Here is a 27552-nt window from a genome sequence, read left to right on the forward strand (position 1 = left end):
GCTTAAAGTTATTGGTAAGGTACATAGGGGGAGGAGGGAATGTAATTGCTTCAAAGAACTGATTTAAAAAGATTAAAAAAAAAATAAAGAGTTGTGAATATGATGAATAGAATTCCGTTGATGCAGAAGTAACAAGTGACACATTGCAAAGCAATACTTTATCACTCCTCAGGCACTGAGTGATATAAGGTAGGGGATAATATAATTTGTAGTCATGATTAATTGAAGGCAAACATGCGTGCGATGTTAACAAAACAAACCTACTACAAAAAAGACTTGCCAGACTGTAAGTAACGGTTTGTGAAATAATGCCCCCTGAACATAATACACTATATGGTAATATTTTTATAATTCCCCTGCCAATCAGCATGAAGAGTTTATCAGTGTACATCTAAGGACATTCCATAGCCTGTACATTTCTATTCTGCTTGCGTGTACTGTAGGTATTGACATAGGGATTTGAGCATTTAACAAAGTCAGTCTAATACATGGTTAGGCTACAATCCTTCTTTGTGGTACCAGCCCTTGGTGCTCAAATGAACAGAAATCAACATAATCATACTTTCATATTAAAATAGCATGTATTGAAGTTATTCAGATGTAATTACTGGATGGCTTAAATAATATTTTCTGGGGTTCTATTTCCAAACTAAATGCCACCAATCTGGCATCGACGGTAGGCACAGCATATGCCAGATAAACAGAAAAAAACAGAAAAAAACATCAGAAAGCTGAGCAGAAGTTGATGTAGACAATGTAAAGTGTACTACCAGTACAAAGCAATAAACAAGCAAAGTGTCTCATGAGATTGAATCGGAGGAACCTGGTTCAATCCCCGGTGTTGGCTCCTTGTGACCTTGGGCAAGTCACTTTATCTCCCTGTGCCACAGGCACCAAAAACAGATTGTAAGCTCCACGGGGCAGGGACTGTGTCTGCAAAATGTCTCTGTAAAGCGCTACGTAAAAACTAGCAGCGCTATACAAGAACAAACAATTATAATTATGACGAAATGCTTTCATTTTGCTTCAAATTAAACATCTGTTTATAAGAAGAGCATGGTTTTATGTAACTTGTTTCTCTGGATTGCCTTCCAAGTGATATGCAAACTAATAACTGCTACAAAGCTGATGGTTATTCTTGTGTTCTGTAAACCATTTACACAGGAGAACTAATTAAATAAACACAAACTCCGAGTTATCAGGCAAACGCTTATGTTGTTTATTTGTGTACGTATTTGGCGATACACTGAAGAAATAACCACTCATTCCATGGATAACTTCATGATTTGAATCCCTATGGAGACAAATCATGAAATAGGACGTCTATAGGGACGCATTGCACCTCAATGAAGAGGGATCTTCTGTACTAGGGGGGAGAATGCTAAAAAGGTTGGAAGAGATTTTAAACTAGGATGGAGGGGAGAGGGGAATGAAACAGATGACGAATTAAAGAGAATAGATGAGGAAACAAGGGGTTATGGAGGTAGAATGGGGGCAAGTGCAAGTTTGACAAGCAGCGAGACACTCATAGTAAATACAGATAATACTAGAAAACTTCTAAAGACTAAACCAAGTTGGCGCAGAAAGGAAGGAGAAGATAAGATAATAATACATGCTGAAAAAAACTTAAATGCATGCTTGCTAATGCAAGAAGCCTCACAGATAAAATGGGGGAGCTTGAATTAATAGCTACAAGGGAGCAGTATTATATCATAGGCATTACTGAAACATGGTGGGATGAAACTCATGACTGAGCGGTTAATTTAGAGGGTTATTCCCTTTTTCGCAAGGATCGAGCAAATAGAAGAGGAGGTGGAGTATGTTTATATGTTAAACCGGATCTAAAACCTATTATAAGGGAAGATGCTTATGAAGGGAATGATGAAAATGTAGAGACTTTGTGGATAGAAATTAGCAGTGGAGGTAAAAGTATAAAGAAAATGTTTGTAGGGATATGCTATAAACCACCAAATATCTGAGGTTGAGGAAGCTAAAATACTTTTGCAAATGGAAAAGGGATCAAAACTAGGTCATGTTTGCATAATGAGTGATTTTAATTATCCAGACATAGACTGGGGCAATGAGATTAGCATTACAACAAAAGGAAACAGGTTTTTGGGGGTGCTTTAAGACAATTATATGACCCAAATAATCGAGGAACCAACCAGGAGAGGGGCAATACTGGATTTGGTAATATCAAATAATGTAGAAGTAATAGAAAATATTCAAGTCCTGGAACATTTTGGTAACAGTGACCATAACATGGTCTCTTTTGAAATAAATCATCAAAAAACAGATTTCTTGGGTTCAACAAAGACCTTAAACTTTAGAAAGGCAGATTTTAATAAACTGAGGACTAATCTACAAGTAATACATTGGGAAGATGCTTTTGCAGGGAAAAATGTAGAAGATAAATGGGCAGTCATTAAAACATTGTTAGAAAAGCACACTCATCAGTGTAATAAGTATAAAAGAAATAAGTCAAAACCAATGTGGCCATATAAGCAGGTAGGGGAGGAAATAGAAAAGAAGAGGAAGGTGTTTAGATTCTTTAAGTCAGAAGGGACGGAGGCATCGCATCAGAATTATAAGGAATGTAACAAAAATTGCAAAAATGGATAATGAAAAAAGGATTGCAATAGAAAGTAAGATCAACCATAAAAAGTTCTTTAAGTACCTTAATAACAAAAAAATGAGAAGAGAAAAATATAGGCCCCTTTCAGTGTGAGAAGGGCAGACAGATTATTGCAGATAAGGAAAAAGCTGAGGTATTAAACAAATTCTTTGCCTCTGTGTTTACCAGGGAAGAATCAATTTCAATAGTACTGCCGCAGGTGGAAGCCACAACCTCCATATTAATGAACAATTGGTTAACTGAGGAAGAAGTTCATAGGCGGCTTGAAAAAAATGAAAGTAAATAAGGCACCTGGCCCTGATGGCATACATCCAAGAGTTCTCAAAGAGTTAAGTTCAGTAATAGCCAAACCATTACATTTAATATTCAAGGACTCCATTTCCACAGGCTCAGTGCCACAAGTTTGGTGTAAAGCAGATGGGGTTCCTATATTTAAAAAGGGAGCTAGATCACAACCAGGTAATAACAGACCTGTAAGCCTGACTTCAATAATGGGGAAACTACTTGAAGGTTTAATACGGGTTAGTATTCAGGAATACCTAATGGAAAACAAAATTATTAGTAATAGTCAGCATGGATTTATGAAGGATTGATCATGTCAAACTAACCTTATTTGTTTCTTTGAGGAGGTAAGTAGGCATTTAGACCAGGGTAAAGCAGTTGATGTGGTCTACTTCGATTTTGCAAAGGCTTTTAATTCGGTTCAACACAAGAAGTTGGTGTACAAAATAAAGCAAATTGGACTCAGTAAAAATATATGCACCTGGATTGAAAACTGGTTGAAGGATATACAACAGAGGGTTGTCCTAAATGGAACTTTTTCAGGTTGGGCTAAAGTCGTGAGTGGAGTACCTCAGGGATCGGTACTGGGATCCCTGCTTTTTAACTTGTTTATTAATGACCTTGAGGTTGGCATCGAGAGCAAAGTCTCCATCTTTGCTGATGATACTAAATTGTGTAAGGTAATAGAATCAGAGCAGGATGTAATTTCTCTTCAGAAGGACTTGGAGAGACTGGAAACATGGGCAGGTAAATGGCAGATGAGGTTTAATACAGATAAATGTAAGGTTATGCATTTGGGATAAGAAAAAAGGGGGGATGGGGGAGCACTGGTGGAATGATGGAGTATAACCTGAATTAGGTGTACAATACTCTAAGGCAATGTGAAGGGATTGATAGGTGTAAAATAATTCTTAACACTCACACGGCCTTGTGCAAATGCTGTCGCATCAAGGTATCTTTCGGACTTCCTTTTCTTTTTTCTTCTTTCTTTTTTCTTCTTTTTTCTGTCTTCTAGATTCTTTCGCCACTTTGCGTCTGCGTTCTTCTTCTCCTTCTTCTTTGGTAAGGTCTCACCCTCGGAATAAATACATACAGAATATGTAAGCAATCTATGATACTATCAGGAATCGAATCAGGGAGGGATAAAAATGGTAGGAAATTAACACTCACACTGGCGTGTGTGCGTGCGCTCTAAGAGATGGTATCTTGGTCTCTAGGGGGCAGTTCCACTTCTTAATATTAGGTTGAAGATCTAAAATCAAAATCAAAAGGCCATAGCTCAGTATCAGGTGAAGACAAAATAAAGTATTACTACTCACACGGCCAAGTGTGAGTGCACACTTGGAAATGGTATCTTTTGTTGCTCCTCCTGGAGTCCCTAGCTGGAAAACGTCCACTGGTTCTGAAGGTGATTTTCTCACCCCCCCCCAATGGGTAAAAAAGGTTCTGAGCCCGTAAAATCAAGGCCAAGGTCTTTATTCAAGTGAAAAGTATAAAACAACAAAACACAGCTAACTCAACCAGTGAGTTACTCTGTGGCAAGGTAAAAAAGCCAGTCTTTGGGGAATAATACAGGACTCGTGGTACTGCAGCTGAACTCCCTCCGCGTCCGGATGTAGCGCTGCACTTCCCGTGTCCTGCTCCCGACGGTGGCTGAAAAGGGTCAAAATTTCTGGGGGATTTTGAGCTACGCGTTTCGCCCTATGGGCTTCCTCAGGCTCCGTAGTTAGAATGGATTAGGCTCGCGGCTCCTGCTTTATATACTGCGGCCGGCCATTATACTACACCCCCTTGTTAAGCTACTTCTAAACTGGAAAATCAGAAACAGCTCTTCTGAATTAATCGTGCAAGCAGTATTGCAACGTTCCGTGGTCCTTCAATCTACATGCAACCCACATAACGTGGACCCTAACATTGTGTTAAGTGAGGGGACTTTGTGAACATAATGATAGTGTTCTTCATTCTGGAACATATAATTCTAAATACTATCTTTATTGGCTATGAATACTTAAACTGAACATTGAAAAACTTATATATATATATATATATATATATATATAGTAAATATAGGGAGTGCCCCCTACATCTCTTAAACCCTGCCCATTTCAGACATCATAGGCTAAGGGTAGACAATAAAACTGTTGAATTAACAATATAATCATATAATCAATAGCTGATTGATATATAGTGAGAATGTACAATCCACTCTTACACAGAGAATGGTGTAAAATCTCCTAGTTAAACAAAAAACATATATGTCAACTTTATACATGGAATTTTTAAAATCAATTTAAACTTTCTAATGAAAGATTTCTTTTAAAATCATATATATGTCAATTTTATAACATAGGGTTCTTAAAATCTATTTAAACTTTCTCATAGAAACCTTTTTATGAGAAAGTTTAAATAGATTTTAAGAACCCTATGTATAAAATTGACATATATATGATTTTAAAAGAAATCTTTCATTAGAAAGTTTAAATTGATTTTAAAAATTCCATGTATAAAGTTGACATATATGTTTTTTGTTTAACTAGGAGATTTTACACCATTCTCTGTGTAAGAGTGGATTGCACATTCTCACTATATATCAATCAGCTATTGATTATATGATTATATTGTTAATTCAACAGTTTTATTGTCTACCCTTAGCCTATGATGTCTGAAATGGGCAGGGTTTAAGAGATGTAGGGGGCACTCCCTATATCTACTATATATATATAAGTTTTTCAATGTTCAGTTTAAGTATTCATAGCCAATAAAGATAGTATTTAGAATTATATGTTCCAGAATGAAGAACACTATCATTATGTTCACAAAGTCCCCTCACTTAACACAATGTTAGGGTCCACGTTATGTGGGTTGCATGTAGATTGAAGGACCACGGAACGTTGCAATACTGCTTGCACGATTAATTCAGAACAGCTGTTTCTGATTTTCCAGTTTAGAAGTAGCTTAACAAGGGGGTGTAGTATAATGGCCGGCCGCAGTATATAAAGCAGGAGCCACGAGCCTAATACATTCTAACTACGGAGCCTGAGGAAGCCCATAGGGCGAAACGCGTAGCTCAAAATCCCCCAGAAATTTTGACCCTTTTAAGCCACCGTCGGGAGCAGGACACGGGAAGTGCAGCGCTACATCCGGACGCGGAGGGAGTTCAGCTGCAGTACCACGAGTCCTGTATTATTCCCCAAAGACTGGCTTTTTTACCTTGCCACAGAGTAACTCACTGGTTGAGTTAGCTGTGTTTTGTTGTTTTATACTTTTCACTTGAATAAAGACCTTGGCCTTGATTTTACGGGCTCAGAACCTTTTTTACCCATTGGGGGGAACGGGGTGAGAAAATCACCTTCAGAACCAGTGGACGTTTTCCAGCTAGGGACTCCAGGAGGAGCAACAAAAGATACCATTTCCAAGTGTGCATTCACACTTGGCCGTGTGAGTAGTAATACTTTATTTTGTCTTCACCTGATACTGAGCTATGGCCTTTTGATTTTTGATCTTCAACCTAATATTAAGAAGTGGAACTGCCCCCTAGAGACCAAGATACCATCTCTTAGAGCGCACGCACACACGCCCGTGTGAGTGTTAATTTCCTACCATTTTTATCCCTCCCTGATTCGATTCCTGATAGTATCATAGATTGCTTACATATTCTGTATGTATTTATTCCGAGGGTGAGACCTTACCAAAGAAGAAGGAGAAGAAGAACGCAGACGCAAAGCGGCGAAAGAATCTAGAAGACAGAAAAAAGAAGAAAAAAGAAAGAAGAAAAAAGAAAAGGAAGTCCGAAAGATACCTTGATGCGACAGCATTTGCACAAGGCCGTGTGAGTGTTAAAAATTATTTTACACTTATCAATCCCTTCACATTGCCTTAGAGTATTGTACACCTAATTCAGGTTATACTCCATCATTCCACCAGTGCTCCCCCATCCCCCTTTTTTCTTGTCTGCTTTGTGTTAAAGGATCCTGGGTAGATCCTTTGTTGGGGTCTTTTGAGTCACAGGAGGAAAAGAAGCAGAGGGATACCTTGCCCACCACCAAGGTTGCTATTTTACCCACATTCCATACTTCAACATCCCCACAGGTAGCGCCCGGGTATTTTGTTCTCTTTTGTTCTCTATGCATTTGGGATGCAAGAATAAAAAGGCGACTTACAAATTAACTGGGGCTAAATTGGGGGAATCCTTGATGGAAAGATTTAGGGGTGCTTGTAGACAGCAGGCTTAGCAATAGTGCCCAGAGTCATGCAATAGCTGCAAAGGCAAATAAGAACTTATCTTGCATTAAACGGGCAATGGATGGGAGGGAAGTAAACATAATTATGCCCCTTTACAAAGCATTAGTAAGACCACACCTTGAATATGGAGTACAATTTTGGGCACCACTCCTTAGAAAATACATTATGGAACTAGAGAGAGTGCAGAGAAGAGCCACCACATTAATAAAGGGGATGGACAATCTAACTTATGAGGAGAAGCTAGCTAAATTACATTTATTTACATTAGAAAAGAGGCATCTAAGAGGGGATATGATAACTATATACAAATATAGTCGGGGACAGTACAGGGAGCTTTCAAAAGAACTATTAATCCCAAGGGCAGTTAAAAGGACTCGGGGCATCCTTTAAGGTTGGAGGAAAGGAGATTTCACCAGCAAAAAAGGAAAGGGTTCGTAACAGTAAGGGCAGTTAAAATGTGGAATTCTTACCCATGGAGACTGTGATGGCAGATACAATACAGTAGATTTGTTCAAAAAAAGTTGGACATTTTTTTTTTTTTTTTTTTGGAAAGGTATACAGGGATATACCAAATAAGTAAACATGGGAAGAATGTTGATCCAGGGAATAATCTGATTACCAATTCTTGGAGTCGAGAAGGAATTTATTTTCCCCCTTATGAGATACCATTGGATGATATGACACTGGGTTTTTTTGTTTGCCTTCCTCTGAATCAATAAGGAAGTATAGATATAGGATAAAGTTTCTGTTGTCTAAATTTAGCTTAGGTTGAACTTGATGGACGTTTGTCTTTTTTCAACCTCATCTACAATGTAACTATGCAACTATGGAACTATATGCGTAGGAGCCTAACCTAAAAGACACCTCTCAAAAAGAGAGGCTTAACAGGGAGGATTTCTACTTTAACCTTTACTGTGCCCTGTTACTATTTTGGCAGGCCACTACATGGTCCTTGTGTTGTCCCAGGCATTTACTGTTTTTCAGCCATTTGATCGCTGCCATGGCTCTTAGTCACCTGATGCTCAAAAAACATTAACGGAGCAGTGAGAATTACAGTCATAGTGAAAGGGTTAAGATATTCAAAGAGCCTTGGGAAACGTGATTGCACATTGAGGCTCAACGTTACTAACGAATGCTAAACTTTAGTGCTACGTAACTGAAATAATGTAAGTCTATTTTCAGGTTCATTTGAAAATTGTACCAAATACAGAAGAATTTACAATGTATCTGATCTCAGACACACTTATGCTGCACTTATAGAGCCGGCGACAGCGACGCGACGTCGCTTCAAAACAAATGCATTGCCGCCGTCTCATGCGCTTATAGTAAGCGTGACACGGCGGCTTGGTCGCGATTGCTAGAAGTCATCTCAATTTGATTTTTCCAGCGACCGCAGCTTGACATCCCGTCGCCATCGCCGACACTATAAGCATAGCCTTACAGAGAGTTGGGTTTCATTACAATGCATCTGATCGCAGAAACGCTATTAGACAGGGTTGGGGTTCCTTACAATGCATCTGATCTCAGACAGACTATTAGAGCGGGATGGGGTTCCTCAGAATTTCACAACATATACGATTCATTAACCAAAACAAAAGGTTAAAAAACCCTGGTCTATTCATTTTTTTTTAAACTTGTTCTTTGGTTTTAACAGTATTTCAAGAAATGCATACATTCATTGTCTTCTTTAATTTCCAACATTGAACTAAATTGAAACAATAATTTTAGTCAAATTAAAACAAAATTAATATTTGAAAAAGGGAAGGTGGGAGAGGGGGGTCGGTTCCACCAAGATCTTTTTATCCTTCTAGTCGCCTGCTCTCTGCCCTTTCCATGGAGTTGTATTTACAGTTCTCCACTGTCCCATTCTTAGTGTTTATCAGATTTTCTCTGCCTCCAGCATCAGAAGAGAACACACTTATCACTATCATAGCCAAATTGTGGCCCTTTCCACTACCGGGATATCTGTTTGAGCCAACCATGGCGCCCGGACTTTTAGGTAATTTTTGCCAGCGTCGTTTAGGAGGCTTGTCAGTTTCTCCATCTGGCATACGTGCCAAATTCAGTTACGAATTTTGGGGATTACAGGAATTTCATTTTGTTTCCATAATGCTGCTATCTCGCACCTCGTGGCCAATGCCAAATGTGCAATTAATTTCAATTCTGATTTGGCAAGACCCAGGACCTGTCTGTTCCGGACATGCGCAGTAGCGCCGTTTTCCTTCCAGTTTCCTGTTCCGTAGGAACAACCACGTGTCACATGTCTAATTTGCTCCCATAAAGGGGTGACCCGAGGGCAAGACCACAGCATATGCAACAAGTCGGCGGATTATCCACATTGCCTGGGACATAATGGGGAGTATCCTGGGACGAATTTTGATAGCTTAAGTGGAGTGTGGTACCACCTCATCAATATTTTATATGCGTTCTCCTTTAATGTTGTGCAAATTGAGCTTTTGGAAGTGGCCGTGACTATCTCGGTCCATTCCTCTGCCTACAGTAACTCCTCTAGGTCCGCTTCCCACATCAACATATATTTTAATTTTTGTGTGACCATTGGGTTAGAACCGATCACTTCTCTATACATCTGCGATGTGAGTCCCCTCTAATAGACAGAGCTTTTCGAAGGTGGTCAATGGAGGGTGGGGCGTGAATTTGTTATAAAATGCTCTTATCTGAAGGTATCTATACATTTCAGAATGGGGAGTATATTTTTCAGATCTAATTTGTTCAAAAGTTTTGATTTTTTCATTACCCTCCAGATCCCTAAGTCTATTTAATCCGTTATGCTTCCAAATTGTGAAATCTGTCTTATTCAGTTCAGGAGCGAAGTCCGGGTTTTCCCATAGTGGGGTCATCAGGGATCCTTTAGAGGTTAAGGCACATGTAAATTTGGTAGACGCCCACACTGACAGTGAGTTGGTCATTGAGGATAGTGGCAAGGTTCCAGCTTTTTTTTTGCTGTTTTTGGGGTCCAAATAAGGTTGTTTAAATCCATTGGCGAGCAACACTCTTTTTCCAACGCTACCCATCTTTTCAATTCTGTGTCTGTTTGCCATTGGGAAATTTGGCATAATTGTGCCGCCTTATTGTAGGATAACAAACAAGGTACCGCCTGCCTCCCCTCCGATTTTTGTTTCCGTAGAATTGCTTTTTTGCCTCCCCAGATAAATTTGGAGATCACGGACTGAAGTGAGAGTATGTCCTTCAGTCTCAGTGGTACTGAGAGAGTCTGGAATAGATATAAGACTCTTGGGAGGAGGTTAATTTTAACACTGTAAATCTTTCCAATCCATGATATATTGTACCCCGTCCATTTTCTAATGTCCTCTCTCAGAGTTTTGAACAGTTTGGGGAAATTTGCTTTATAGATGGTCTTGTATTCTTTAGTAATGTATACTCCTAAATACTTGATGGCCTTTTGTTGCCAGTTAAAGTTGAAGTTACTGGTCTATTCATTTTAGTAGGATTTGGTGTTTTGTAACTTGTGACCTGAGAGCAGACTGAGTTTACACAAATCAAAAAAGAGTTAGGAAGCAAGGACTGAAATATACTAAATGATCATGATACCTGGCAGGGTTCTGTGGTTTCTATAGCAACTTAAATTTTCTGTGTAGAGAAGTCAAGGCAGATAAAATTGTAAAGCGATGGCCAGTATCATCATGATTCTAGTTTGTTCATTTACACTACAATCACAAACATTTACGGTGGCTTTACTGGGAAAATTAGCAAACATGATTTCCAAGTAAAGGTACAGTACAAAATGGACACAGGCAGGTTTTAAACCTTGGATATAAAGACTTCCACCTATACATTAGCAGTCTCCATACCAAGACACATAATTACGATTATGTTATTAATTTGTTAATACTACACAGCTGATGGAAGGTTAAACCCTTTAGTGCCACAGGTGCTGGAAATACAGGGATAAAACAAAGACTATTTGCAGGGGGGGGGGGGGACAGAAGAATGTTTTTTAACCAATGAATGGAATGAAGGGATAAAACATTATGACATAGATGCCCGCTTTTATGTAGCACAAATTTCAAATATCAAATCGATAAAATTGCTTTAAAAAGGTTTATCCCATTTTCATCGTTAAAATGTACTTGAAGATGTGTTTATTAGAATAAGTTGCTAATACTGCAATGTGTGACAGACTCGGACTCTGTATACATTAGTAGGAGGTGGCTGTATGCCTGCTTTCCAGTATACGAGGAGTTAACCCAGCTTATTAAGCAGTTCACAGGTGAACAGCTCACCTGCTTTTAAAAGAGGAAATGTCTCTGGGGCAGCAGTCTCTCTCAGACACAGAGAGGACAGAAGAGATGACAGACAGACACAGGCTGCTCATATTTATGCTGTCCCGAGAGGAATAAAGGTAAGGAGCCAACTGTTGCTATTTAACATTGTTGGTCTGGTCAAGTTTAGCTAGCCAGCCAGGTAGATAGGGGAACTAACTAAACAAAAGTTCAGTCTAACGGGGATAGGCTTTTGGTTTGATGTTTTGTTTTACTTAAAGGGACAGAGCACCCATTGTTTTTGTTATGTTTTTGGACAATTATAACAACCAGCATTTTATTTCACCTGAAGAATTGTGTTGCCTCCTCACTAACCACGGTCATCCTGCCACACATGACAGATGCAAAATACAGATCCAGCAAAAAATCAAATAGCCACAGGTACAAAAATAAAAACAACCTTCATGTCATTGCTAACAATTCTTTTAAGGAAAAAGGAAGTTGTATCCTCAAAGATGCAGAATCACTAGAGGGTACTAACATATAGTATGCCTCAACTCTCATGCAAATGAATGGGAGGTAATATTTTGTGAATCTGGGCTAAAGTCATTTAGACAGAGAACAAACAGATTGCCACATTCCTGCACTGTTATTTTGCATGCCCAAACGCAAGAGTCTTTTAAGGAACTCAAGAGCATACCATACATATGGTACCGATATATTGCCCAAACACACGCTATTTAAAGGAGTAAAACTGGGTTGATGTTACTTTATTTTCTTTAGCGGATAAGCATTGTATATTAACATTACTAATTTAGGTTAACGTCACAACCAGCCTAATGGAGCTTGGTGTATTTGGGCCTTAGCTTACAAATGAAACAAAAGCTTTGTAAATACAGAAATCATCTTTTTTCATTTTCAACTTGGACCCTATAAAAGTTTTTCCCACTCTTTGGCCATTATGAAACTGTATGCACGACCATTCAAGTCCGTGAGCAAGATATTTTAGGAAGAAAAAAGGCCCTGCCCAGTAGACGGTCAAATAATACATAACAGAAGAGCTAAATAGACGTTAATCTTTTCAAGAATTAAGCTTGCTACATTTACAAGTTGACGACAAACCCTTTTTTTAGAAAAAAAATAAAATAAATTAAACTCTTAATTATGTCCCTCCGATTGACTCCCAGTGGTGTTATGAGGGACTTTACCTTCAAAGGAGTAGTAGTCATTCAAAGGACACAAGTGAACGAATTCTAGTGATATATGTACAAGGCTTAATGTTGGAGCCTTTTTAAACATTTTAACAAAACTGTATTTGTAAATCTAATAACAAAAAAATCCACTCATTCATTGAAATATCCTGTCAACTGATTTCTACTAAAGGTCTCCCTATACCCATATGTGGACTCTGTGATATATACTACCTACCAAATTGTATATCATGAAGCTTCCTAAATAATTAACCCCACTAGAGAAAGCCCGTAATCAACAGTGCAATGTTACGTCACTGTCAAAAACAGTTAAAAAAAAAAAAAAAAGTTTAAGAACGCATAATAAGGCACGCACACGCAGCGTCGAGGAGTATGGGAGCTCACCGAAATAGCTCTGTGGAATCCGGATAAACCTACTTGAAAAGTCCTCTCCCAGCCAGCGGAACCTCCAGGGATGCCGCTCAGGAAGGATAAGAAGCCACAGACCACATTGGTATCCCGTTATTTAAAGAAAACGGCCACTCTGGCTGCCGAGATTCAAGATGGCACCCGCATGTACAAGAAAAGCCTCAACAACAAGTTTAGAACTTTATTGAGACGGAACAACAAGAAGCTGAAGAAAATACTCAAATTACCCCAAAGGCTTTGAAAGACCGAGATGCAGAGGGTCTTTCAACTTGCTCTGGACAAAGCTGTTGCTGAATTTAAGGCAGGTCTGTCTTCTCTGACGGAGCAAACAATGCAACTAGAAAATACATTCGAAGAATCTCTGCAGAGTCAGGGTTCAATGGAAGACTAGTTATTTAGACTTAACGTCAAAATCAGGAGCCTGAAAGATAATGTTGACAATCGGGAAAGAAGGCAAAATCTAAGAGTAAGGAACATCCCGGAAACAATTAATCCGGATGAATTGCAAACTTATCTAACAAAACTATCTACCCCAATAGTTCAGTTTATTCTAACAAGTTACATGCATATGCACAGAGCACATCGAGCCTTAGGTCCAAGATTTGAGGACCCTTGGAAAAGCAGGGATGTAATAGTAAAATTACACCATTACAGCACCAAGGAGAAAATAATAAGAGGTTGCAGGAATCAAGAATATTGGGACTTTGAAAATTCCAGGATTCAGATCATTCAGGATCTTTCCAGATCTACAATCTCAAGAAGAAGCCTACATCCAGTCAAGGCTGTCCTCGGAGAAAACGATATCCACTATAGATGGGCCTTCCCATTCCGTCTAGTTGTAAACAAAGACGAGAGACAAATTTCGTTGAGATTCCCGGAAGAGGCTGAGAACTTTCTAGGAGCCATTGGTCTACACTAACAGCCGACCGCAAAATCACAGCGTCCCCTGAGGTCCGAGAGTCCGCCGGAAGACTCACAACAGAACGAAAAAGGTGCCCGATCGGAAGTCTCAGAGTCCGCATACCGGACCTGAGTGAGCAAAAAGTCCTATCTTCACAGTTGAAAACTGATTAGTTGGAGGATGAGGTTGGCAGATCAGAGTTTATGGTCTACGGCAAACTTTTTTCCTCTGATTTTGATATTTTAATAGTCTGTTAATTTGCTTGATTTTTGAAGGTGGACTGATCCGATTGATTTTGCAGGAAAAAAAATTAAGGTCCCATTCTGCACCCCCATTATTATAACTATAAGTTGTATACTCTTCAGGAAACGTGAAATTATTTTGAATTTGAGGTTTATGTTGTTTTCTTAGTTTTTAAGGCAAATATTTTTTTTTATAAAAGGGATAGGAATTTAGATAAGAAGTTTTGGAGGTATGAATATGAAGGAGTCCATTGGCGGATTTCGGAGATCCCGGTGTCCTCGAGACTCGTGCCCCACCCCTCCCCCCTATTTGGGTTTTCTCTAGCCCTTTATTTTGCTCCAGTGTAGGACCATTAGTTAAAAGGTCCATTCCTTCTTTATTGTTGTTTGTTTCTGTTTTGTCTCCCCTAACTTTTTTCTTCCCTCCAAGTTGCCTCCCCCCCAGTACCACCACAGATCATCAAGGAGGATCCACCTCCCCTGCCTTAAAATGGATTGTAGTAAGTCATCAGGATCAGGTAACGACACCGACACACCTGCACAACATCCCACATATCATGATAAGTACAGAGCGAGTTTTAATTTGTAATCTATTACTAATCAACTACCCATAAAAGTAGTCTCTTTAAATGTAAAGGGACTAAATTCGAATAAAAAAAAGGAAACTAGCTCAGAGAGAATTTAAGACGATGCAGGTAGACATTTTATTCCTTCAGGAAACTCATTTTCTGAGTTTCTTTTTCCAAGACGAAAAGAGGAGTAGCTATTCTGTTAAAACATGATGTCCCATTTCAAATTGAAGAAATTAAAAGGGATAAGGAGGATAGATTTATAATGGTGAGGGGTCTCCTGTCAGGGGTTAGATTAACTTTAGTTAATATATATGCTCCAAACGATCAACAAATTGAATTCCTGAAATCAGTTTTAGTAGACATTGAGGAGTCACCCCCCAGGGGATATAATATTTGGAGGGGATTTTAATATGACCCTGAACCCTGATTTGGACAGGTCCTCGTCACAAAGACAAAAGATAGCGAATTATGTATTTACCAAATCAAAATATTTTAGGAAACTTATAAAATAATTTACTCTTGAGGACGCTTGACATATGAAGAACAAAAAACAAAGAGATTGTAATTTTTATTCCCCCCCCCGCCCCGATATTTATACAAGAATTGATAATATATTTGTCTCTGCGAATATCTTGGATCGGGTCACCCAGACAAATATAGACCCTATAACATGGTTGGACCATGCCCCAGTGGAAATGGTCCTGAAACCCCCTTTCATTAGGCCCAAGGTTTTACAGTGGCATCTAAAGGAGTCGCTTTTGAATTATACGGGGATCGAGGAGCAGATGGGGAATTTATTGGTAGATTATTTTAAGTTAAATAAAGGTTCAGTCGAAAGCCTGACCACTCTTTGGGAAGCCCATAAAGCCTGTATTAGAGGTCAATTTATCTCAATGGCTTCATATACTGTAGGAAAATAATAAAAAAATCTTACGGCAAAAATAATTGAACTAGACACAGAGAAAGCATCAATGTGGACTCGTCAGACCTATTATGATAAGGGTAATAAAGCAGACAAGCTGCTCGCAAGTAAGCTAAGAGTTAAATCTAAGACGCAAGTCTCAGCTATAAGACAGGGTAACAGAGGTCACACAACACTATCGAAATTGCCGAGGAATTTTCTACATTTTATAATAATTTGTATAATCTGGATTCATCAGACCCCAACTATAATAAAACATCCATTGTGCAAATAGATAGCTATCTACAGGCTTGCGAATTGCCAAAGTTGTCTGAGGAAGAATTGGAGGGTGTCAATGCTAAAATAAATATTACATAGTTAAAAGACGTTATTAAAAGGTTTGAAACCCGCAAAAGGCCCAGGCCCGGAAGGATTTTCAAATTTCTATTATAAAAAATATTGGAGAATTTTAGGACTACATCATTTAGATATGTTCAATAGTTATTTTATCGGGTTCCCAGATTCCCATACAAATATCAAAAGCAAATATTGTAGTGATACCTAAAGATGGAAAAGACCCAATGAGTTGCGCAAGTTACAGGCCAATTTCACTTCTTAACACAGATTAAAACATTTCTAGCAAAATATTGGCATATAGATTAAATGTAAAACAGAGAGAACTCAAAAGATTGGGTTCAAAGCACCCCACTATTTGCACTCATTACCTAGATAATAATCAGATGCCCCTAATGCCAAATGGTCAGATCCCTTGCCAGGGAGCTGTAAGCGACGAAAAAACAAAAAAGTTTTATTACATGAATCATTAATACATAATAGTTAAAAATATATAAAATTCCCACGGAGGAGTGATGGAGAAGATGGGATTATCTTATCTGCATTACTATATTAGCATCAATAGTCAGTGAAGATCCCTGTCTTCCCCTGCGGTTAGTATAATCATGCGATATCCACTGATTAGTATAAGTGGGATTGTGATTACATAAAATTGTAGTAGTTTAGGTGGTGTGAGTTTGCAATTTATTATTGCCTGTTGTCATGGGCGTCCGCAGAAATGTTTTCAGGGGGGGGCATAATGTTAACTAGACAGAGAGAGAGAGTGGTTGGGGGGGGGGGGGTGACGGGGTGGGTGACTGACACTTTGACTGACTGACTCGTGTGTGACTGACACTTGGGTGACTGACTGACACTTGGGTGGGTGACTGACTGACTGTGGGTTGGTGTCTGTATTCATTCACAGACAGACAGACACAAACACACACCCTCCCTCTCTCAGACTCTCCCCCTCTCAGACTCTCCCTCTCTCAGACTCTCCCTCTCTCAGACTCTCCCTCTCTCAGACTCTCCCCCTCTCAGACTCTCCCCCTCTCAGACTCTCCCCCTCTCAGACTCTCCCCCTCTCAGACTCTCCCCCTCTCAGACTCTCCCCCTCTCAGACTCTCCCCCACTCAGACTCTCCCCCTCTCAGACTCTCCCCCTCTCAGACTCTCCCCCTCAGACTCTCACTCTCCCTCTCAGACTCTCACTCTCCCTCTCAGACTCTCACTCTCCCTCTCAGACTCTCACTCTCCCTCTCAGACTCTCACTCTCCCTCTCAGACTCTCCCTCTCCCTCTCAGACTCTCCCTCTCCCTCTCAGACTCTCCCTCTCCCTCTCAGACTCTCCCTCTCCCTCTCAGACTCTCCCTCTCCCTCTCAGACTCTCCCTCTCCCTCTCAGACTCTCCCTCTCCCTCTCAGACTCTCCCTCTCCCTCTCAGACTCTCCCTCTCAGACTCTCCCTCTCAGACTCTCCCTCTCAGACTCTCCCTCTCAGACTCTCCCTCTCAGACTCTCCCTCTCAGACTCTCCCTCTCAGACTCTCCCTCTCAGACTCTCCCTCTCAGACTCTCCCTCTCAGACTCTCCCTCTCCCTCTCAGACTCTCTCTCTCCCTCTCAGACTCTCTCTCTCCCCCTCAGACTCTCTCTCTCCCCCTCAGACTCTCTCTCTCCCCCTCAGACTCTCTCTCTCCCCCTCAGACTCTCTCCCCCTCAGACTCTCTCCCCCTCAGACTCTCTCTCTCCCCACTCCCCCCCTCAGACTCCCTCCCCTTCAGAATCCCTCGCTCACTCAGACTCTCTCTCTCTCACTCAGACTCTCTCTCTCACTCAGACTCAGACACACACACACCACACACCACACACCCCACTCTAATGCAGATAGTCCCAAGGTGTAGCCCCATCTCTTTCTTACCCCCTCTCTTCTTCATTCACTCTCTCCCCTCACCACTCTCTTCCTCACTTCCTCTATTACACCCCCTGTCTCCTCACTCTCCCCACTCCATCAATTATGCCCCTCTGACTCAAACCCACTCCCTGAATCCGTCCTCCTCACATTCATTCCCTCCCCCCCTGATCTCACACACACACAGACACACTCAGACACAAACTCAGACACTCGCAACAAGGGGGAATCGGAGCAGGGGGGGGGAATCGGAACGGGAAGGGGGGACCCGGAGCAGGGGGGGAATCGGAACGGGAAGGGGGGACCGGAGCAGGGGGGGGGGGGGGAATCAGAGCAGGAGGACAAGGGGGAAGCGAGAGTGGCATGGAGCAGTAGTCACCTGACTTGCTCCATGCAGGAAAGGGCAGGCCTCGCTATGCAAGGTCAGATAGACTCGCAGGGGTGAGCAAACTTTTTATGCCGAGCCCCCCTTTTCATCCATTTAATTTCTCGGGCCCCCCCTGCCTGACGTAATCAAAATCACATGAACCCCCCCCCCTTTATTAAACGATATACAATGTAAATACAAATATGTTTCAACAGCTCGCGCTTGCAAAATTAGGCTGCGTCCACGCTGCCGCCGAGAGTGGTGACATCACCAACTCTCCAAGCATGAGCACAGGGTGTCCTGCATAATTTTGCAAGCACGAGTGGGGGGTATGGATCAGGGCTATTTCTGTGTTTGTGTGTGGGTGTGGGGTTGTGCGCATTGACTGCTGCTGAGCATGCTTCTTCAATGTCAATTTTGTTTGTCTCGCCAAGCACACAATCAATCACAACACAAACAACACCCCCCACACCACACACAATCACAGCACACATTCAATCACAAAACACACACATTACTACACATTATATATATATATATACACACACACACACACACACACACACACACACACACACACACACACACACACACACACGTACTGCTTGCTCGGCTCCCCACTCAAATAAAGACAGGAAGAGGAGGGCTTGTATCTGTGTGCAGAGGGACGCCCCGCCCCCTCTGCAAGCACAGGGAAACACAGCACGGATCGTCTGCCCGCCACTGCTCTGCTCTGCTCTGCCCACAGGTTTCGCCGCACAGGCTGCGCCCCCCCCTAAATAATTTGGCGCCCCCCAGTTTTGCGCACCGCTGAGATAGGGCTTGCGAGGGACAAAAAATAAATAATCCTGGCAGCGTGCCAACACGCGCCAGCCAATCAGGAGACAAGGGAGGTTTTTTTTTTTTTTTGCAGAAGAGCGCGCTAAATCCTATCACGCCAGTGCCCTCTGTTCCCCGCTGTTGGCGGCCCAGGATCCAGGGGGGGCAAGCGCCCCCCCTTGCCCCCCCCTGCGGACGCCCATGCCTGTTGTCAAGGTAGGTATAACCCAAACTGATTTTCCTCACTGAGACAAAATAATTGCCCAAGTTTAAAGTACACAGTCCTATATGTGACCTAGGTACTGTTAGAACAAGTCAGAGTCTCACCCTGTTGAAACAGCTCAACCTATTCATATCCGTTATAGCCACCAGTAAATACAGAGCAACACAGGGTTACAGCGAACCCAAGGAATATATAAGCCCTGTGGGGCTAATGTGTACCAATAATATCAGCAAGGTTGCAACAAGTTGTATCACACTATTATATTAGCATAGCCTACATGAGTATAGCAAGTCTGTTCCATCCATTGATAGTGTAAACAGATATAGGGCAGCACAGGGTTACGGCGAACCCAAGAAATATACTAGCCCTGTGTGGCAAAAGCTTATTAACCAAACTAACAATATATTACACTAAGCCTGTAACTGTATACCAAGTTGGTTCGAACTGCTGACGGTGAAAATAAGCCGGAACAATACCGGGTTACAGCGAACCCAAGCAGTGATAGTAAAAGGTATACAAGCCGTGTGTTTCAATCGCATGCACCGCCGCTCCTATGTGAGGTTACTCTCGCGACGTCTATACAGCCCAACACATGTTTCGCGCGTTCTACGTGCTTCTTCAGGGGGAGGAGTCTACTGTTCAGACCCTGACGTCGATATTTGTAGGGAGGTCTCTATTCTGATTGGCTTGTGGGTGGTGGTTCATCTTTACTCTATTCGAGTAATTGCTTAACCCTGTCAGATCGGGTCAAATCTGGTGATCTATTGTCACGGACAGGACATTTATGGTATTGGAATATGCCCTATTCACATATCACTCTCCAGATGACATGTATTAATTCGATATCTGTACACTCCGGATTAGTTAGTAGTTGTTTTAGCTATATGTAAGTGGATGTAATTTTTGCCTAAAGAGCATCTTAATACATTCTTCTTTTGCATCATTAATCTCATGTCCAGTGTAGGAATGTATGTATAAATTACGTGATCCGCCCCTAGGGTCAATACGGATCTTGTCTGATTTAACCAACTGTATACCCAGATCCCAAAAATATGTAGTCCAAAAAATCCCAGGTTTAAAACGGGAACATATAGCTTCAAGAATATATCCTGAGTGGAGGACACTATATGAAAATTCCATATTGAGTGTCTATTCTTTCAGTAGTATACCCTATTAACACTGGCATAATTGTGTACACTATAGGAATGCCGAGTAAATAAACCCTTCATTGAGTCCAAGGGGTGACTGGGTCTGCAATAAAAATATCCATCTGCATTCCCGCTGAAGTAGTATTTTATCCCAGTCACCCCCTCGTGGGCTTGGTTGTATATGTTCAATGGCTGTAAAACTCATAACATGTTGGTTCCCTTGGTGATGCTCAATAATGTGTCTGGCTAGAGGTGTGTCAACTGAATTTCTGACAGTACCTACGTGTTCCAATACACGTGTTTTAAAAGGTCTGTGTGTTTTTCCTACTGTACATATCTCTTGCCGCATACACAGGTCATTGGGTATATAACTCCACTTGTCTGACAGCTGATGAACTCTTATTTGGTAAGTTTTTGTTTGTGTATTGTTTGTGAAGGATTTTGTGGCCCGCATAAAAGAGCAAGCTTTGCATCTCATGCATTTAAAATAGCCCTTTGGTTTCTCTCCCAACCAGGTTTTATTTGGCTGTGCCTGGAAATGGCTGCGTACCAGTCGGTCCTTGATGTTTCCACTACGTCTACAGCACATACTTGGCGCACCAGTAAGAATTTTTCGCAGATCAGAGTCCTCCAGCAAGACGTGCCAATGTTGCTGCAGGATTTGTCTGAGTTCTTGCCATTGACTGCTGAACTTGCCAATAAATCTGATTGTATCATCTGTTGTCATCTCTTTTTTGTTCTGTTCTTTCCGATGTTAATGCTCTATAGTAGGCTTTTTTAATGATTTTATTTGAGTAGCCTCTTTCCCTAAACCTGAATGTCATATCTTTTGACTGTTTTTTCAAATCAGATAGGGAGGAACAGTTCCGCCTTAGGCGTAAAAATTGTCCTATCGGAATGTTATCTGTAGTGTGCCTTGGGTTGTGACTTGTTGCCATTAGGAGTGTATTGGTAGAGGTCGGCTTCCTATAGATGCTTGTTTCTACGTTACCAGTGTTGGTCTTAAATATGGTAATATCCAAAAAAAACAATTAGACTTTTTGTTGTGCTGTGTCAACAGGGTGAGACTCTGACTTGTTCTAACAGTACCTAGGTCACATATAGGACTGTCTACCTTAAAGTTGGGCAATTATTTTGTCTCAGTGAGGAAAATCACAGTTTGGGTTATACCTACCTTGACAACAGGCAATAATAAATTGCAAACTCACACCACCTAAACTACTACAATTTTATGTAATCACAATCCCACTTATACTAATCAGTGGATATCGCATGATTATACTAACCGCAGGGGAAGACAGGGATCTTCACTGACTATTGACGCTAATATGGTATACAGATAAATAATCCCATCTTCTCCATCACTCCTCCGTGGGGAATTTGATATATTTTTAACTATTATGTATTAATGATTCATGTAATAAAACATTTTTGTTTTTTCGTCGCTTACAGCTTCCTGGCAAGGGATCTGACCATTTGGCATTAGGGGCATCTGATTATTATCTAGGTCAGGACTGCACAACTCGTGAAGTGCGAAGGGCCGAACTGCTCCAAGGAAAAAAAAATTGGGCCGCACGGGTAAAATCATCATCATCATCATCATCATCATCTCTCCTCCAGCACCTATCATCATCATCACCATCCTCATATCTCCCCCAGAACCCAACACTATCAACCTTTGCGATACTCCCCATCTATCTCTCATACCCCCATCTCTCCCCCTCACCCACACACAATACCCCCCTCCACATCAAACACACAATACCCCCCTGCACACCACACACATCCCACCCCCCTGCAGCTCACATCCCACCCCCCCTGCACCTCACATCCCTCTCCCCCCTTGCACCTCACATCCCTCTTCCCCCTTGCACCTCACATTTCTTTTAAGGAAAAAGGAAGTTGTATCCTCAAAGATGCAGAATCACTAGAGGGTACTAACATATAGTATGCCTCAACTCTCATGCAAATGAATGGGAGGTAATATTTTGTGAATCTGGGCCAAAGTCATTTAGACAGAGAACAAACAGATTGCCACATTCCTGCACTGTTATTTTGCATGCCCAAACGCAAGAGTCTTTTAAGGAACTCAAGAGCATACCATACATATGGTACCGATATATTGCCCAAACACACGCTATTTAAAGGAGTAAAACTGGGTTGATGTTACTTTATTTTCTTTAGCGGATAAGCATTGTATATTAACATTACTAATTTAGGTTAACGTCACAACCAGCCTAATGGAGCTTGGTGTATTTGGGCCTTAGCTTACAAATGAAACAAAAGCTTTGTAAATACAGAAATCATCTTTTTTCATTTTCAACTTGGACCCTATAAAAGTTTTTCCCACTCTTTGGCCATTATGAAACTGTATGCACGACCATTCAAGTCCGTGAGCAAGATATTTTAGGAAGAAAAAAGGCCCTGCCCAGTAGACGGTCAAATAATACATAACAGAAGAGCTAAATAGACGTTAATCTTTTCAAGAATTAAGCTTGCTACATTTACAAGTTGACGACAAACCCTTTTTTTTAGAAAAAAAATAAAATAAATTAAACTCTTAATTATGTCCCTCCGATTGACTCCCAGTGGTGTTATGAGGGACTTTACCTTCAAAGGAGTAGTAGTCATTCAAAGGACACAAGTGAACGAATTCTAGTGATATATGTACAAGGCTTAATGTTGGAGCCTTTTTAAACATTTTAACAAAACTGTATTTGTAAATCTAATAACAAAAAAATCCACTCATTCATTGAAATATCCTGTCAACTGATTTCTACTAAAGGTCTCCCTATACCCATATGTGGACTCTGTGATATATACTACCTACCAACTTGTATATCATGAAGCTTCCTAAATAATTAACCCCACTAGAGAAAGCCCGTAATCAACAGTGCAATGTTACGTCACTGTCAAAAACAGTTAAAAAAAAAAAAAAGTTTAAGAACGCATAATAAGGCACGCACACGCAGCGTCGAGGAGTATGGGAGCTCACCGAAATAGCTCTGTGGAATCCGGATAAACCTACTTGAAAAGTCCTCTCCCAGCCAGCGGAACCTCCAGGGATGCCGCTCAGGAAGGATAAGAAGCCACAGACCACATTGGTATCCCGTTATTTAAAGAAAACGGCCACTCTGGCTGCCGAGATTCAAGATGGCACCCGCATGTACAAGAAAAGCCTCAACAACAAGTTTAGAACTTTATTGAGACGGAACAACAAGAAGCTGAAGAAAATACTCAAATTACCCCAAAGGCTTTGAAAGACCGAGATGCAGAGGGTCTTTCAACTTGCTCTGGACAAAGCTGTTGCTGAATTTAAGGCAGGTCTGTCTTCTCTGACGGAGCAAACAATGCAACTAGAAAATACATTCGAAGAATCTCTGCAGAGTCAGGGTTCAATGGAAGACTAGTTATTTAGACTTAACGTCAAAATCAGGAGCCTGAAAGATAATGTTGACAATCGGGAAAGAAGGCAAAATCTAAGAGTAAGGAACATCCCGGAAACAATTAATCCGGATGAATTGCAAACTTATCTAACAAAACTATCTACCCCAATAGTTCAGTTTATTCTAACAAGTTACATGCATATGCACAGAGCACATCGAGCCTTAGGTCCAAGATTTGAGGACCCTTGGAAAAGCAGGGATGTAATAGTAAAATTACACCATTACAGCACCAAGGAGAAAATAATAAGAGGTTGCAGGAATCAAGAATATTGGGACTTTGAAAATTCCAGGATTCAGATCATTCAGGATCTTTCCAGATCTACAATCTCAAGAAGAAGCCTACATCCAGTCAAGGCTGTCCTCGGAGAAAACGATATCCACTATAGATGGGCCTTCCCATTCCGTCTAGTTGTAAACAAAGACGAGAGACAAATTTCGTTGAGATTCCCGGAAGAGGCTGAGAACTTTCTAGGAGCCATTGGTCTACACTAACAGCCGACCGCAAAATCACAGCGTCCCCTGAGGTCCGAGAGTCCGCCGGAAGACTCACAACAGAACGAAAAAGGTGCCCGATCGGAAGTCTCAGAGTCCGCATACCGGACCTGAGTGAGCAAAAAGTCCTATCTTCACAGTTGAAAACTGATTAGTTGGAGGATGAGGTTGGCAGATCAGAGTTTATGGTCTACGGCAAACTTTTTTCCTCTGATTTTGATATTTTAACTAAAGAGAAAATAGACATTCAAATAGTCTGTTAATTTGCTTGATTTTTGAAGGTGGACTGATCCGATTGATTTTGCAGGAAAAAAATTTAAGGTCCCATTCTGCACCCCCATTATTATAACTATAAGTTGTATACTCTTCAGGAAAGGTGAAATTATTTTGAATTTGAGGTTTATGTTGTTTTCTTAGTTTTTAAGGCAAATATTTTTTTTTATAAAAGGGATAGGAATTTAGATAAGAAGTTTTGGAGGTATGAATATGAAGGAGTCCATTGGCGGATTTCGGAGATCCCGGTGTCCTCGAGACTCGTGCCCCACCCCTCCCCCCTATTTGGGTTTTCTCTAGCCCTTTATTTTGCTCCAGTGTAGGACCATTAGTTAAAAGGTCCATTCCTTCTTTATTGTTGTTTGTTTCTGTTTTGTCTCCCCTAACTTTTTTCTTCCCTCCAAGTTGCCTCCCCCCCAGTACCACCACAGATCATCAAGGAGGATCCACCTCCCCTGCCTTAAAATGGATTGTAGTAAGTCATCAGGATCAGGTAACGACACCGACACACCTGCACAACATCCCACATATCATGATAAGTACAGAGCGAGTTTTAATTTGTAATCTATTACTAATCAACTACCCATAAAAGTAGTCTCTTTAAATGTAAAGGGACTAAATTCGAATAAAAAAAAGGAAACTAGCTCAGAGAGAATTTAAGACGATGCAGGTAGACATTTTATTCCTTCAGGAAACTCATTTTCTGAGTTTCTTTTTCCAAGACGAAAAGAGGAGTAGCTATTCTGTTAAAACATGATGTCCCATTTCAAATTGAAGAAATTAAAAGGGATAAGGAGGGTAGATTTATAATGGTGAGGGGTCTCCTGTCAGGGGTTAGATTAACTTTAGTTAATATATATGCTCCAAACGATCAACAAATTGAATTCCTGAAATCAGTTTTAGTAGACATTGAGGAGTCACCCCCCAGGGGATATAATATTTGGAGGGGATTTTAATATGACCCTGAACCCTGATTTGGACAGGTCCTCGTCACAAAGACAAAAGATAGCGAATTATGTATTTACCAAATCAAAATATTTTAGGAAACTTATAAAATAATTTACTCTTGAGGACGCTTGACATATGAAGAACAAAAAACAGAGATTGTAATTTTTATTCCCCCCCCCGCCCCGATATTTATACAAGAATTGATAATATATTTGTCTCTGCGAATATCTTGGATCGGGTCACCCAGACAAATATAGACCCTATAACATGGTTGGACCATGCCCCAGTGGAAATGGTCCTGAAACCCCCTTTCATTAGGCCCAAGGTTTTACAGTGGCATCTAAAGGAGTCGCTTTTGAATTATACGGGGATCGAGGAGCAGATGGGGAATTTATTGGTAGATTATTTTAAGTTAAATAAAGGTTCAGTCGAAAGCCTGACCACTCTTTGGGAAGCCCATAAAGCCTGTATTAGAGGCCAATTTATCTCAATGGCTTCATATACTGTAGGAAAAGAATAAAAAAATCTTACGGCAAAAATAATTGAACTAGACACAGAGAAAGCATCAATGTGGACTCGTCAGACCTATTATGATAAGGGTAATAAAGCAGACAAGCTGCTCGCAAGTAAGCTAAGAGTTAAATCTAAGACGCAAGTCTCAGCTATAAGACAGGGTAACAGAGGTCACACAACACTATCGAAATTGCCGAGGAATTTTCTACATTTTATAATAATTTGTATAATCTGGATTCATCAGACCCCAACTATAATAAAACATCCAGTGTGCAAATAGATAGCTATCTACAGGCTTGCGAATTGCCAAAGTTGTCTGAGGAAGAATTGGAGGGTGTCAATGCTAAAATAAATATTACAGAGTTAAAAGACGTTATTAAAAGGTTTGAAACCCGCAAAAGGCCCAGGCCCGGAAGGATTTTCAAATTTCTATTATAAAAAATATTGGAGAATTTTAGGACTACATCATTTAGATATGTTCAATAGTTATTTTATCGGGTTCCCAGATTCCCATGCAAATATCAAAAGCAAATATTGTAGTGATACCTAAAGATGGAAAAGACCCAATGAGTTGCGCAAGTTACAGGCCAATTTCACTTCTTAACACAGATTAAAACATTTCTAGCAAAATATTGGCATATAGATTAAATGTAAAACAGAGAGAACTCAAAAGATTGGGTTCAAAGCACCCCACTATTTGCACTCATTACCTAGATAATAATCAGATGCCCCTAATGCCAAATGGTCAGATCCCTTGCCAGGGAGCTGTAAGCGACGAAAAAACAAAAAAGTTTTATTACATGAATCATTAATACATAATAGTTAAAAATATATAAAATTCCCACGGAGGAGTGATGGAGAAGATGGGATTATCTTATCTGCATTACTATATTAGCATCAATAGTCAGTGAAGATCCCTGTCTTCCCCTGCGGTTAGTATAATCATGCGATATCCACTGATTAGTATAAGTGGGATTGTGATTACATAAAATTGTAGTAGTTTAGGTGGTGTGAGTTTGCAATTAATTATTGCCTGTTGTCATGGGCGTCCGCAGAAATGTTTTCAGGGGGGGGCATAATGTTAACTAGACAGAGAGAGAGAGTGGTTGGGGGGGGGGGGGGGGGGTGACGGGGTGGGTGACTGACACTTTGACTGACTGACTCGTGTGTGACTGACACTTGGGTGACTGACTGACACTTGGGTGGGTGACTGACTGACTGTGGGTTGGTGTCTGTATTCATTCACAGACAGACAGACACAAACACACACCCTCCCTCTCTCAGACTCTCCCCCTCTCAGACTCTCCCCCTCTCAGACTCTCCCCCTCTCAGACTCTCCCCCTCTCAGACTCTCCCCCTCTCAGACTCTCCCCCTCTCAGACTCTCCCCCTCTCAGACTCTCCCCCTCTCAGACTCTCCCCCTCTCAGACTCTCCCCCTCTCAGACT

General features: G+C 40.9%; 1 protein-coding gene across 12 annotated transcripts in view; it reads right to left on the reverse strand.

Moving 5' to 3' along the window:
• Positions 1–27552, reverse strand: part of CASK (calcium/calmodulin dependent serine protein kinase) — a 569868-nt gene that overhangs the window by 208272 nt on the left and 334044 nt on the right. The window lies entirely within an intron of this gene.

This window comes from Ascaphus truei, chromosome 3 (assembly GCF_040206685.1).
Source record: "Ascaphus truei isolate aAscTru1 chromosome 3, aAscTru1.hap1, whole genome shotgun sequence".
Classification (NCBI taxonomy): Eukaryota; Metazoa; Chordata; class Amphibia; order Anura; family Ascaphidae; genus Ascaphus; species Ascaphus truei.